The 15,557-nt window shown below is 38.7% G+C and overlaps 1 protein-coding gene and 1 pseudogene across 2 annotated transcripts in view; both read right to left on the reverse strand.

The window, feature by feature from the left end:
- Positions 1–15,557, reverse strand: part of STXBP3 (syntaxin binding protein 3) — a 90,011-nt gene that overhangs the window by 2,410 nt on the left and 72,044 nt on the right. The gene's annotated exons all lie outside the window — the stretch shown is intronic.
- On the reverse strand, positions 3,689–4,536 carry LOC139439647 (iron-sulfur cluster assembly enzyme ISCU pseudogene; annotated as a pseudogene).

The following is a 15,557-nucleotide window of genomic DNA, read 5'->3' on the forward strand; positions in this document are numbered from 1 at the left end:
GTACATGCCTTAATTAAAATGAGAGAGACAAAACGTGAGCACATGCTGTTGGAAAATGGTACAGAGACTTGCTCAATGCAGGGTTGCCACAAAACTTCAATTTGTAAAAAATGCAATATCTGAAAAGAACAGGAAAGTGAAACATGATAAAACGACGTATGCCTGTAAACAGTAGCCATTTTTCTATCATTCCTTGTTATAGTGCTGCACTGTCCAATATTGTAGCCATTAGCCACATGAGGCTACTTAAATTAGTTAAAATAAATATAAAAATTCAGTTCCTTAGTCACACTAGCCATATTTCAAGTCTTTAATAGCTACATGTGGGTACTGGTTATCATATTGGACAGCAGAGATACAGAATATTTCCATCATCACAAAATGTCCTATTAGACAGAGCTGCTCTAGTCACGGGAATCAACTTTGCTTACATACCACACTGGTAAACGTTTTGAGCTTTTACTTAAAAAGTAAATGTTTAAAGGTAAACATTTATGTGCATTTATAAATGAATACATATTAATTCATAAATTACATACACATACTACTGTATATTAAAGTTAGTTTTTGTCTTTTGAAGATAAAAGTAAATAGAAATAGAAATTCTGGTATTTTCTTCCTGTACCCAAGAGATCACTGGGTTACCTTTGGAAATCACTGTTCTAGATGACGTTTAAGGTCCTGCAATATAGGATTCCGTAGTAAACCTAAAGAACTTTTTTTACTGTGATAACATAATGCAACATAAAATTTCCCGTTTTAATCACTTATAATTATATAATTCAGTGGTATTAATTACATTCACGGTGTTGTGCTACCATCACCATTATCCATTACCAAAACTTTTTCATCACTCCAAACAGAAACCCAATAAGCATTAACTCATTCCCCACAAACTTTCTTTTTTTAAAGATTTATTAATTTACTTTATCCACTCCCTTCCCCTTGTTTCTCTCATCTGTCTGCTCATTGTTTTCTCGCCTTCTCCAGGAAGCACCAGGAACTGAACCAGGGACCTCCCACATGGGTGGTGAGAGCCCAATGGCCTAAGCCACATCCACTCCCCCAAAGTAAACTTTTCATAATATTTTTAGCTTAGCCTTTGGGATGGACATTTCCACCTACCACCTTAAGGAATGTAGAGGCAGTATACAATGGGGGAAAAACAATTTGTAGTTTGAAACATGAAACAGGAACAAGACATATTCTCCTTCACATACAAGTCAAAGACATGCTAAAATTGCAACTTTGGTTTAGAAACTTTTTTCAAAAGAGAAATAGAGTAAGAAAGCAAAAGAAGATAACACCGCCAAAAACAATTTTATGATTCTAATAATTTTAAACTTCTGAATAGCAATTTTAGGACAATGAGTTATATTTGTTTCACAGTCATGTGTGAGACATTGTACCAGGTACTAACATAAAAAAAAAAATTGAGTTCCTAGATCCTAAAAAATCTCCTTCTAAAAAGTTCCTAGAAATGTTGGTTAAAATCAGAATAAACTTCCTTTTTTAACTTTTAATTTTGAAATATGTTCAAATTTCTAGGTTACAAAAATATTAATATAAATCCCACACAGAGAACACCAACATACCTCTATCCAACCCCCACCTCCCGATACTCAGAAACAACAATTTTGACATTCTGCCACATTTGCCATATCATGCCAAATCATTTCCATCCACCCATCCAGCCATCTGAACATGTGACTGTAGGTTGAATACATCATTCTCCCTAAACAATACTGCCAGGTACATTTCCTAAGTACAAGGATATCTACTTATATAACCATCTCAGGTACAGTTATCAAGTCTAAGAAATGATATAAAGCTTATAGTCTATATTCTAACTTTAATATGTCCCAATAACATCCTCTATTAATTTTTGTTAGGTTTACAGAAATATCATGCATAAAATACATAATACAGAGTTCTCATATACCATCCTATTATAAACACCTTGTATGAATGTACATTTGTTATAATTCATAAAAGAACATTTTTATAATTGTACTATTACCTAAACTCCATCATTTATAACTGTGTTATACAGTCCTTTTTAAAAAAAATATGTTAGTAATATATGCCCTAAAATTTCCTCTTTTAACTACATTCACATATATAATTCAGTGCTGTTAATTACATTCACAATGTTGTCCCATCATCACCACCACCTGTTACCAAAACTTTCCTATCAACCTATACAGAAATTCTGTACAATTTAAGTATTAACTCCCCATTCCCTATGCCCAACCCAGCCCATGGTAACTTATATTCTAGATTCTGACTCTATGAGTTTGTTTATTCTAATTATTTCTCTAGTGACATCAGGTAATATTTTTCTTTTTGTATATGGCTCATTTCACTCAACATGATGTATTCAGGGTTCATCCATGTTGTCAAACGAATCAGAACTTCATTCCTTGTTAAGTCTGAATAATATTCCACTGCATGTATATACCACATTTTAAACAAAATTCATCAGTCGATGGATACCTGTGTGGGTTGCTTCCATCTTTTGGCAAATGTGAATAATGCTGCTATGAAACATCCCTGTGCACATATCTGGGTCTCTGTTTTCAATTCTTTTGGCTACATACTACAAATGGGATTGCCAGGTCATATGGTAATTCTATACTTAACTTTCTGAAGAACTGGCAAACTGTCTTCCACAGCAGCTGCACCATTTTACATTCCTACCAGCAGTAAATGATTGTTCCTCTTGGTTCACATCCTCTCCAACACTTGTGATTTTCTTTCTTTCTTTCTTTTCTTAATAGTAGCCACCCTACTGGGTGTGAAATGGTATCTCATGGTTTTGATTTGATTTTCCCTAATAACTAATGATGTTGAACATCTTTTCATGTGCTTTTTTAGTCATTTGTATATTCTCTGTGGAGAAATGTCTATGCAAGTCTTTTGCCCATTTTATAAATAGATTGTCTTTTTATTGTTGAGTTGTAGAATTTCTTTACATATTCTGGATATCAAATCCTTATCAGACATGTGGTTTCCAAATATCTTCTCCTGTAGAGTAGACTGTCCTTTCACTTTCATAATAAAGTCATTTGAGGTGCAAGTTTTAAATTTTGATGAGGTCCCATTTACATATTTTTTCTTTTGTTGTTTGTGCTTTAGGTATATAAAGTCTAAGAATCCATTGCCTAATACAAGATCCTGGAGATCCTTCCCTTTGTTTTCTACTATAAGTTTGATAGTCTTAGTTCTTATAATTAGGTCTTTGTTCCATTTTGAGTTATTTTTTTTTGGTCTTACATTCTTTTATTCATTATAGTATATATATGAAGATCTCTTTTATGTACAATTGGTTCTATCAAATAATCATACCAAGACATCTGGTAATCTTCCCCAAATCAGATTTAGGTAAAAATTAGATATTTATATGCACTTTAAAGCCTGCCAAGCACTGGAGACTTCATTATTGATTTCAATTTTGAGGTCATACACACAATTCAAAAAATTAAGTGGGTTAAAGTAATAAAAGTGGGCTGAAAGAAACCACAGGGGGTAAGTGGATGTGGCTCAAGCAGTTGAGCGCCTGATTCCCACATGGGAGGTCCCAGGTCCGGTTCCTGGTGCTTCCTAGAGAGAAACAAGCAAACAAATGAAAAAAAACCAACTCAAGGGAGCCAATATGGCGCAGTGGTTGAGCACTGGCCTCCCACATACAAGGTCCTGGGTTCATTTCTTGGTTCTGGTACCTAAAAAAAAAATCCAAAGGATTCATTACAATTAAATTGTGTATTTCACTTGCTAATTAGAGTCATAACATGAACATCAAATACTGTGTGTTATCTCACAACTCTTTTATTGCAGTGTGAGGGGCTTCTGGACATCCAAGGTGACTGCAGTGAGTGGCACAATAGCCAATGTGACCTGCTGGAGGCTTCACCAAGGGCTCATTGCTTCTCTGTCTCTCCTTTCTTGTTTTTTTTTTTTGTTTCAGTTTATAATCAGCCATGTGGCCTTGATTACATCTTCAGCCAGCATGGAACAGTGCAGGTTCACAGGAGGTAGGCAGAGTTCCTTGGTGATATCTGTGTTTTTGATGGTCAAAACTTCAACAATTTTCCCTTTCACCCATTCAGTGGCTAATGAGCTGGAGGCAATCACAGACCACAGACAAATGTTTTAAACCTGGCATCCACAATCTGGACTTTTTCATCCACTTTAATCTGTAATTCATTATATCATCACAAGCTGGAGCCCCCACAAATCCAGTTCCAACATTTTTAGCTGTCTTGTCAAGGGATCCACATTTCTAGGATTTTCATAAACATCAACAACCTTCTTGTGCTAAGAGCTGGGCCTGGGCGGACAGCTCCCAGGCGGGCAGGCGTGGACTCAACAGGAGCAAGGCCAAGGCAGCCTGCCTTAGCTGGCCTGCTCCAGCCGCCACCATCTTGTGGGGACGCGCCCGCTCCATTTTGAGTTAATTTTTTAATTTGGTGTGAGATATCCAAATTTCCCAGCACCATCTGTTGAAGAGACTATTCTCCCCAATTGAGTGGCAGTCTTGTCACATATCAACTGACCCTAGATGTGAAGATCTATTTTTGAACTCTGAGTGCAGTTCCACTGGTCCATACATCTACCCTTTTGCCAGTATCATGTTGTTCTTACTGTAGCTCTGTAAGAAGTTTTGAGGTCAGGAAGTATGACTTCTCCAACTTTTTTTCCTTTTTCAAGATGTTTTTGGCTATTAGGGGTCCCTTAACCTTCCAAATAAATTTGATGACTGGTTTTTCCATTTCTGCAAAGTAGGCTGTTGGATGTTTGACTGGGATTGCACGGAATCTGTAAATCACTTTGGGCAGAATTGACATCTTAACAATACTGAGTCTTCTAATCCATGAATACGGAGTGCCCTTCCATTTATCTAGGTCTTCTTCAATTTCTTTGAGCCAAGTTTTGTAGTTTTCCCATGGATAAGTCCTTTATGTATTATACTTGGTTAAATCTATTCCTAGATATTTGATTCTTTTAGTTGCGACTGCAAATGGTATTTTTTTCTTGATTTCTTCCTCCGGTTGCTCATTATTGATGTACAGAAACTACTGATTTTTTTGCATGTTGATATTATGCCACTTTGGTGACTTTATTAGCTCTAGTAGCTTTTTTGTAGATTTTTCAGGAAATTCTACATATAGGATCATGTCATCTGCAAATAGTGAGAAGTTTTACTTCTCCCATTCCAAATTGGATGTCTATTTTTTCTTGACTAATTGTTCTGGCTGGAACTTCCAGTACAGTGTTGAATACAAGTGGTGACCATGGGCATCGCTGTCTTGTTCCCAATCTTAGAGGGAAGGCTTTCAGTCTTTCACCATTGAGTATGATGTTAGCAGTGGGCTTTCATATCTGCCCTCTATAATGCTGAGGACGTTCCCTTCTACTCCTATTTTTTCCAGTCTTTAAATCAAGAAAGGGGTGCTAGATTTTGTCAACTGCCTTTTCTATATTAATTGAGATGATGGTGTGGCTTTTATCCTTCACTCTATTAATGTGGCATATCACACTGATTTTCTTACGATGAACCACCCTTGCATACCTGGGATATATCCCACTTGATCATGGAGTATAACTCTTTCAGTGTGCTATTGTTATTTGCTTTGCTAGTATTTTGTGGGAGATTTTTTGCATCTTTAGTTTTACGAGATATTGGTCTGTAATTTTCTTTTCTTACATTATCTTTATCTGGTTCTGGTACTAGGGTGACAACCTCATAAAATGAACTAGGTACAGTTGCCTCATCTTCAATTTTTTTGGAAGAGTTCGAGCAGGAGTGGTATTAATTCTTCTGGAATGATTGGTAGAATTTACCTGTGAAGCTACGTGGTCATGGTCTTTTCTTGTTGGAGGTTTTTGATGACTGATTCAATCCCTTTACTTGTAATTGTTCAGTAAATATCTTCTATCTCTTCTAGAGTCAGAGTAGGTTCTTGTGTTTCTAGGAAGTTGTCCATTTCATCTAGGTTGTCTAATTTGTTGGCATACAGTTGTTCATAGTATCTTCTTATGATCCCTTTAATTCTGTGGGGTCAGTAGTAATACTCCCCCTCTAATTTCTGATTTTATTTGCATGTTCTCTCTTCTCTTTTTTGTCTTTTCTAGCTAAGGGTTTGCCATTTCTATTGATATTTTCAAAGAGAACTTTTGGTCTTTTTCCAAATAATCCCTTTGAGCCTTTTCTCCAGACTATGTATTACATTTAACTGGCACTGTCTTTTTTTTTTTTTAATTGTAGGAACATATATACATCATAAACTTTCCCATCTCAACCACTCTCAAGCACACCATTCAATGGGACGAATCACATTCATGATACTAAGGTAACCTCACCACCTTCCATTACTAAAACCTTCCCATCTCTCCAAACAGAAACCCTACATCCAGTACACATTAACTTCCCATTTTGCCATCCCTGGCAACCTGCACTCTAATTTTTTTTATCTGTTAACTTGAAGAGTCTCCAATACTTTCTTTGCAGTTAACCACAGGGTTTAAATATAACATCCTAAATCTACAACAATTTAAGAACATACCCATGATAGCATACACAAACTTATATTCCTATGTACCTCCATTCCCCTACCTTTAGGCAGTTGTCACAAATGACATGCTCATACATTATGAGACCATAACCCCTGATTTATCAGTACATTTTATGCATCTGCCTTTTAGATTCTGCGGGAAGTAAAAAGTAGAGCTACAGACCAAAAAGTACAATACTCCTGGTAAACACTGCTATCTTCACTGTGATCTTCATTTCTTTGTGTTGTCTTTAGTCCGGTTGTCTATTGTCCTTTCCTTTCAACCTGCAGAACTCCCTTTAGCATATCTTGTAAGGTTGGTCAACTGGTGACAAACTCTCTCAGCTTCTGTTTATCTGGAAATGTCCTAATTCCTCCCTCAGGTTTCAAAAAGTTTTGCTAGATACAGACATATTGACAGGCAGTTTTTTGCTCTCAGAACTCTAACTCTCACTTCCCACTGCATTCTTGCCTCCCTGGTTTGTGATACGAAGTCAGTACTTAATCTTATTGAGGCTCCCTTGTCCATAACACATTGCTTCTCTTGTGGCTTTCAGAGTTCGCGCTTTATCTGTGGCATTCAACAGTTTGATTTTAATATGCTGTTATGCGGTTCTATTCGGGTTTAACCTGTTGGAATTTGTTGAGTGTTCTGGATATCTATATCCATATCTTCTATTAAATTTGGGGGGTTTTTCAATCCTTATTTCTTTGATTATTCTCTCTGCTCCTTTCTTTCTTCTCCTTCTGGGACTCCCACAATGCATATATTGCTATGTTTAATGGTATTTCACATGTTCTTCACTCTGTTCACGTTTCTTCATTCTTTCTTCTTTATTCTCCTCAGACTGATTTCAATGGCCTTATCTTCAAGTTTTCTGATTCCATCTTCTAATAGCTCCAATCTGCCATTGGACCCCTCTAGAGAATTTTTAATATCTGTTACTGTGGTCTTCAGCTCTGTTTTGATTCCCTTTTATAATTTCCATCTATATACTGATACTTCCTTTGTGTTCACGTATAATTTTCCTGATTTCCTTTAGTTTTTTTCATCCATGTTTTCTTTTAGCATATTTAGAACCATTTAAAAAAATTGGTCTTTGTCTGGTATTTCCCATGTCTGGTCCTCCTCATTGATGGTTTCTAATGTTTTAATCTTCTCCTTTGCCTGGCTATTGCTTTCTGTTTATTTGTATGCTTTTTTAACCTTTTGTTGGAACTTGAAATTTTGATATAATATATAGCTAGAATTTAGATTTTGAGCATCTGTTACTTAAGCTTGTATCCAGCTACTGTTATGACAGAACTTTCCTTCAATGTCAGATGCTAACGACAACAAAAAAAATCAATCAATCAATAAGAAGAAGAAAAAGGAAAACATCTTTCCCAGTCTTTGCTGACTGACCTGTCAAGTGCTCTTTCCTTCAGGGCTTATTTATACAGTGGCATAGAGAATAGCTACAGATCAAAGCATAGGGGTCTCCCTGATCCCTTCTGTGTATATGTCGCCCTAGGAATTCCCCCATTTACACAGTTCGGAATATTCCTCTCTTCCCTAGGAAACAGTTTGCTCATGGTCCTGGACACTGCACTGTGTGACCTACAGCCAGCAATCCATTGCTCCAGGTAGCATGACTTGATTACTCTCCCACAGTGTACTGTAAGAGAGTTCAGGGAACTGCTCTCTACCCAAGGACAAGTTCAGGGATGTTGAGTCCCTCGGGTTACCTCTAAAAGGATTAGGCCAGACATACATGCTCCCAGTATGTGCATGAGGGTACTCTGTCTTCTTCAAAACTGGACAAAGGGATCCATGATGGGTGAGCTGGCTCCACAGTGAGTGGTGAGGGGATGGGCACCACAAGATCCTATCACTTTTAAGTAGCCTTTTTCCTGCATCAGGGCTTACCCTGTTGCTGCATTACTGTAGTCCTTTACTTTGCAAACATACTTTTTTTTTTTTTGAGGTACTGGGAGTCAGGGATTGAATCTAGGACCTTGTATGTGGGAAGCTGGCAAACATACTTTTAAGAGCACAGATGAGAGTAAGCAAGTAAGAGATCCCCAGAGGCCAACAATTAAAAGGAAGCTAAAAAGTAGGTGACATCAGTTACCTTCTTGTAGTGCTTTCTAATTTTAGCAGTCTTGGAGTTTAACTGTTAAACAACCAAAGGAGTCAAAACTTTGGGTATTGTGTTGAGCAGTGATTTGGAATTGAAATGCCTGAATAAGGTCAGGACATCATCAAAGACAAGGGGAGATGACAAGGAAGCTTTCCCCCTGAAAATACTGACAGTTGTAGGTTCTCATTTATATTACCTTCATGGTATAGGAAAACACACACTGAGATATTAAGAAACAGAAAAAAGTCTCTATAGGCCTGGCAGAAGCAAATACAAAACTCTGAAGGGATCTTCTCTCAACCCTGGCTATCAAAATGACTCAGAATCTAAAATTATAAACACATGAGAAAATCAACAACCACAAGACTCAGCAGACAAAAAAGCAGCAAGAATTAGACCCTATGATGATTAATTTTATGTGTCAGCTTGGTAGGCTATGATGTCTAGTTGTTTGGTCAAACATTAGGTTAAATGTTGCTGTGAAAGTATTTTGTAGATGAAGTTAGCATCTATATTCAGCTGGCTCTAAGTAAAGGAGATTACCCTGTATAATGTGGATGGGCTTCATCCAAACAGTTGAAGGCCTTAAGAACAAAAAAAAAAACAAGGTTTCTTGAAGAAGTAATTCTGTCTCAGAATACCACGTCAACTTTTGTCTGGATTTCCAGTCTGTTGACCCCTCCTAAGAATTTTAGACTCAAGACTTCAACAAATTTCTTGCCCAAATTTCCAGTCTACCCATGTTTTACTGATTTTGGACCTGGAAGTCCCATCAATAGTATTAACCAATTACTTAAAATAAATCTCTTTATTTTGTTTTTTTTTTAAGATTTATTTTGCAACAGTGTAACAAAATGATTGACCAAATGCAATGAATGTGCCACAGTGATGAAGGGGGTTGTTGATGTGGGAGGAGTAGGGATGGTGGTGGGGTGTGGGGTATATGGGAAACTTTTATATTTTTTAATGTAACATTTTTTGTGACCTATGTATCTTCGGAAAAAAAAAAGAGTTTAAAAAAACAAATATAAAAATTTTTTAAAAGAGCCTTATTAAAAAAAAAAAGATTTATTTTATTTATTTATCCCACCCGGTTATTGGAGGATGCTATCTGCTCTCTGTACTGTTTGTTATGTGTTCTGTGTCTGCTCATCTTCTCTTTAAGAGGCACTGGGAAACAAACCTGGGAACTCCCATGTCAGAGAGAGGTGCTCAATCACTTCAGCCACCTCAGCAACCTGGTTTGTTGTGTCTCTTTGTTGCGTCATCTTGTTGCATCAGCTCACCACACCTGCACATTGTGCTAGCTCACCTTCTCCAGGAGGCACCAGGAACTGAACCCAGGACCTCCCATGTGGTAGGCAGAAGCCCAAACACTTGAGCCACATCTATCCCCAAAATAATATCTTTAAATATAAATATTTACATAAATATCCTGTTGGTTCTGCTTCTCTGGAAAACCCTGGCTGATATAGACTCCAAAAAATAAAAAATAACCAAAATGTCCAAGCATAAAAACAAGTATAATTCCTGAAGCAAAAAATAAAGTCACAAATTAAAAATTCAAAAAATAACCTGCATAGCACATTAGACACAAGTTTGAGAGAATGAACAAATTGAAAATGAAATTTGTAGAAAATTTTCCAGAATAAAACACAAAAAGTAAAAAAAAAAAAAACAACCCAAAGCAAAACAAAAAACTTGGGAGATTAAGGGATAATGAAGATAAAATGAGAAGTTCCAACAAAAACAAGACAGGAAAAGTGGCAATACTTGAAGAATTTATGAAAGACATGAATCCTCAGATTCAGGACTCATAACAAATCCCAAGGAAAAGAAAGAGAAGTAAATCCTCATATGGAATCAGCACTGGGAAAATACAGAACACCAAAGACAAAAAAGAACCAGAGAAAAGGCAAATTACCTAAAAGATATGACAGAATGTCAGAAAGCACCACACACACACACACACACACATACATACTTCCCAGGTGCTAAAACAGAATCCTAGAAACAGCAATCTAAGACCTTAAAAAGTTTACCGAAAATAATTGTGAACCTAGAAATTCATAGCCAGCTAAAACTACCGTTTAAGATCAAGGATAAAATGAAGTATTTTCGGACCAAAAAAAACCCCATAAAGACTTTATCATCAATAGACTCTTACTGAAGGAACTTCTAAAGGATGTACCTCAGAAAGAAGGTAAATGACCCCACAAGGAAGGGGATACAAGAAGGAGTGGTGAGAAGTGTAACTGGTAAACATACAGATGCAACTAAATAAAAAATAAATAACATTAATGCTGATAACTAATTTGAAGGGTTAAGAAAAAAGCAAGAGCGATTAAAAAAATAAGGTATACAGTAACATTTTAGGGGAATGTGGTTTGAATTGTCCTAAGGTATCTTATATTCTACAAGAGAATATCAGAAATACTAAGTCATCTTAGATTTTGTTGAGTCAAATATGCATATTAAAAATCTATGGGGGGGGGGGAACCAGCAAGATGGCGGCGGAGTAAGGAGTGCCTAGAGTCAGTTCCTGCTACAGGGCAGTTAGCAAACACCCAGAGCTCTCTGGAGCTAGCTGAAGCACCTATTTGGAGGCTCCAGGAGACTGGAAGAGCATCCTGCAACAACCTTGAAGGAGTGGAAGGAGGAGACTGCCCATCTGCGGAGAAGACTGGTAAGTAGAGCCCTCCATGCCCTGGAGGCTGGTGCCCATCCTCCACTGGATGCACAAGTGGCCTCGGGAGCTGTTCCGTGGCTGGAATTGAAAGCTCCACTTCCCCAAAATGGGGAAGGAAGAGATGGTTGGGCACCAGTTTCAGATACTGATGAGTAGCAAATTCACTAGGATACAGTATAATCCTGAGAACAGCTAAAGTTTGAGCCTGTCTGAGTCAGAAAGAGGCTGGGAGCTACCATCTTAACTCTGCACCTGGCATGAGGGGAAGTGGGGCAGACTGAAAATCCCAGTGCTGGTGGGGACTGGCTTCTTTCCATCCAGATCATATTGCAGCTCTAGCCTAGGCCCTAGTGCCACCTCCAGCAGGCAGGAAGCTGCGGGGACCTGCGCCAGCCTCTCCGGGAAATTACCAGGCAAGCCGCGGAGGCTGGTGATTATCCTATTCTGGCGGCACAAACCGAGCTGTTCTGTAGCTGGAATTGGAAGCTCCATTTCCCAGAAACAGGGGAGGAGGAGACAGTTGGATGCCGATTTCGGCTACTGATTGGTAGACTTGGCTGGCTAAGATATAACCATGGGAACAGCTGGGGTATGAATCAGCCCAAGTCGGAAAGAGGCCAGTAGCCGCCATTTAGATTCTGCCCCCAGCCTGAGGGGAAGCCGGGCTGACTGAAACTCAGTGTTGGCAGGAACCAGTTTCTTTCACACAGATCAGCCTACAACCTTAGCCTAAGCTTCAGCCTGTCTCTAGCAGGGAAGAGGCTGAGGAGTCCTGCACCAGCCTATACAGGTAACTGCAGGTAACTTTGGCTGGCATAGACTGAAAATCAGAAGCCTTCCAGGGCAACTGCGGTCATCTTGGATCTGCACTGCATAGATTGCTGCCCACACCTGCAGCTCCATCCCTGCCCCAGGCAGGGGAGAAAGGGATGTGAAGCTTCATCAGTCTCTCTGGGCAACTACACTTTAGGCCTGCACTTGGATTATTCCACACAGCTGTGACTCTGTCCCTACTCCTGGAAAAGGAGAAAGTTGGAAGAAGCTTCATTGGTCCCTGGTGCAATGAGGGCAGCTTGAGCCTCCACAGCTTACAGCACCAACTACATGCTTGCCTCCTACTGCATCACAGCAAGGGAGAAAGGATAGGAAGCCCTAAACTAAAGAGAAAAACTGCACCCAGAAAAAATACTCTAGTAAGTAAACCAGATGTGGTAACACCAACAAAAAATCACAATCCATACCAAGAAACAGGAAGCTATGGCCCAGTTAAAGGAACAAGATAAGCCTCCAGATGACATAAACGAGCTGAGACAACTAATCACAGATGTTAAAACAAATCTCCTTAATAAATTCAATGAGATGGCTAAAGAGATTAATGATATTAAGAAGACACTGGATGAGCACAAAGAAGAATTTGAAAGCATACATAGAAAAATAGCAGTCCTTATGGGAATGAAAGGTACAATCAATGACATTAAAAAAACACTGGAATCATATAACAACAGATTTGAAGAGGCAGAAGAAAGGATTGGTGAGCTTGAAGAAATGGCCTCTGGGGAAACGGACTTTGGCCCAGTGGTTAGGGCGTCCGTCTACCACATGGGAGGCCCGCGGTTCAAACCCCGGGCCTCCTTGACCTGTGTGGAGCTGGCCCATGCGCAGTGCTGATGCGCGCAAGGAGTGCCGTGCCACACAGGGGTGTCCCCCGCGTAGGGGAGCCCCACGCGCAAGGAGTGCACCCATAAGGAGAGCCGCCCAGCGCGAAGGAGGGAGCAGCCTGCCGAGGAATGGCGCTGCCCACACTTCCCGTGCCGCTGACGACAACAGAAGCGGACAAAGAAACAAGACGCAGCAAAAAGACACAGAAAACAGACAGCCGGGGGAGGGGAGGGGAATTAAATAAATAAAAATAAATCTTTAAAAAAAAAAAAAAAAAAAGGCCTCTGAAAGTGAACACACAAAAAAAAACAGATGAAGAAAAGAATGGAAAATCTGAACAAGGTCTCAGGGAACTAAATGACAGAAAAAGGCATGCAAACATACATGTCATGTGTGTCCCAGAAGAAGAGAAGGGAAAAGGGGCAGAAGGAATATTTGAAGAAATAATGGTAGAAAATCTTCCAACCCTATTGAAGGACACAGATATCCCTGTCCAAGAAGCGCAAGGTACTCCCATCTGAAAAAATCCAAATATACCAACTCTAAGACACATATTCATCAGAATGTCAAATGCCAAAGACAAAGATAGAATTCTGAGAATAGCAAGAGAAAAGCAATGCATAACATATAAGGGATATCCAATAAGATTAAGTGCTGATTTTTCACAAGAAACCATGGAGGCAAGAAGACAGTGGTCTGATGTATTTAAGACGCTACAAGAGAAAAACATGCAGCCAAGAATCTTATATCCAGCAAGACTGTCTTTCAAAAATGAGGGCAAGATTAGAATATTCACAGATAAACAGTGAGAGAATTTCTAAGCAAGAGACCAGATTTTCAGGAAATACTAAAGGGTGTGCTACAGCCAGAAAAGAAAAGATAGGAGAGAGGGGCCTGGAAGAGAGTCTAGAAATGAAGATTATATCAATAAAAGTAACTAAAAGTGTCAAAGAGTGGTGAAAATAAAATATGACAGATAAAATTCAAATACTCAGGAATAAACTTAACCAATGATGTAAAGCACTTGTATGCAGAAAACTACAACTCAATGTTAAAACAAATCAAAAAAGCCCTAAATAACTGGAAGAACATTCCATGCTCATGGATTGGAAGACTAAATATCATTGTCAATTCTACTCAAATTGATATACAGATATAATGCAATCCCGATAAAAATTCCACCAGCATTAAAGAAAAAAATTGAAAACAAGACCATTAAATTTATTTGGAAGGGTAAGGGGTCCTGAATAGTCAGAAACATAATAAAAAGAAAAAGTGAACCCTCATCTCCAGACTTGAAATCATAATACCTACCTATAGTGGTAAAAACAGTATGATACTGGCTAAAGACAGACACAATAGACTAATGTAGCCAAATTTATGGTTCAGAAACAGACCCTCACAGGTACGGTCAAGTGATTTTTGACCAGCCTGTCAAATTCACACAGCTCAGGCAGAACAATCCATTCAACAAATGGTGCTGAAAGAATTGGATATCCATAGTCGAAAGAAGGAAAGAGGACCTCTATCTCAAACCTTATCCAAAAATTAACTCAAAATGGATAAAAAAACTAAAAATAAAAGTAAGAACCATAAAACTTGTAGAAGAAATTATTGGAAAATATTTTCAAGACCGGGTGGTAGATAGTGGATTCTTAAAGGAGATAAGAGGAGGACTGAGTGGACTACTAATGTTCAATGTATGTAGAAGTTTTAATTACCTTTACTGTAAAAGTGTAGAAATGTATGGAGTGGATGGTAACACACAGTGAGTAACAGCTAGTTTATAAATGGGATGTGACTGAAAATGGCATTCTAGTTATGTAAACACCAACTGACAGAATGCTAGAGAATAATCTAGGAACTGGATAGCACAGTAAACCAAGAGGAAGATGAGAATTGTGGTTGATGGTACAGATGCAAGAGTGTCCTCTGTTAGCTAGAGCAAATGTGTATCACTACTACAGGGTGTTGGGAATGTGAAGAAGCATGGGAAAAAACCAGTTGGAGTGACCTATGGTGTTGTGGGAAAATAGTAAGGAACATGGTTTGAAGTTGAAATGTTTCCATAATGCAGACAAAAAGAGTTGGCTTAGGAACACTGGGCCTTGACTAGATGGAACACCATCTGGTCAGCACAAAAAAATGTTTGCATGAGGAGGCATTTGAACTTTGTATGACCTGTACCTTATTATCGTAAATGTTGTACCTGTCCCTTATTATAGTAAATAACAAACAGCTGCTTGTTAGTTCCTAAATAAATACCATGTCGAAACTAAAAAAAAAAAAAAAATCTATAGGGGAGAGAAGCAGATATGCTTCAAGCAACTGGGCTCCTGTCTACCATACGGAAGGTCCAGGGTTCAATTCCCAGGGCCTCCTGGTGTAAGCAAGCTGGCTCACACAGCAAGCTGGCCCGAGCAGAGAGATGACCCATATGGCCCATGTGGCAAATTGGCCCAAGTGGAGTGCTGGCCCGTGTAGTAGTGCTGGCCTGTGTAGTAGTGCCGGCCTGCACAGGGAATGCTGGCC

Source organism: Dasypus novemcinctus, chromosome 9, assembly GCF_030445035.2.
Source record: "Dasypus novemcinctus isolate mDasNov1 chromosome 9, mDasNov1.1.hap2, whole genome shotgun sequence".
Taxonomy (NCBI): domain Eukaryota; kingdom Metazoa; phylum Chordata; class Mammalia; order Cingulata; family Dasypodidae; genus Dasypus; species Dasypus novemcinctus.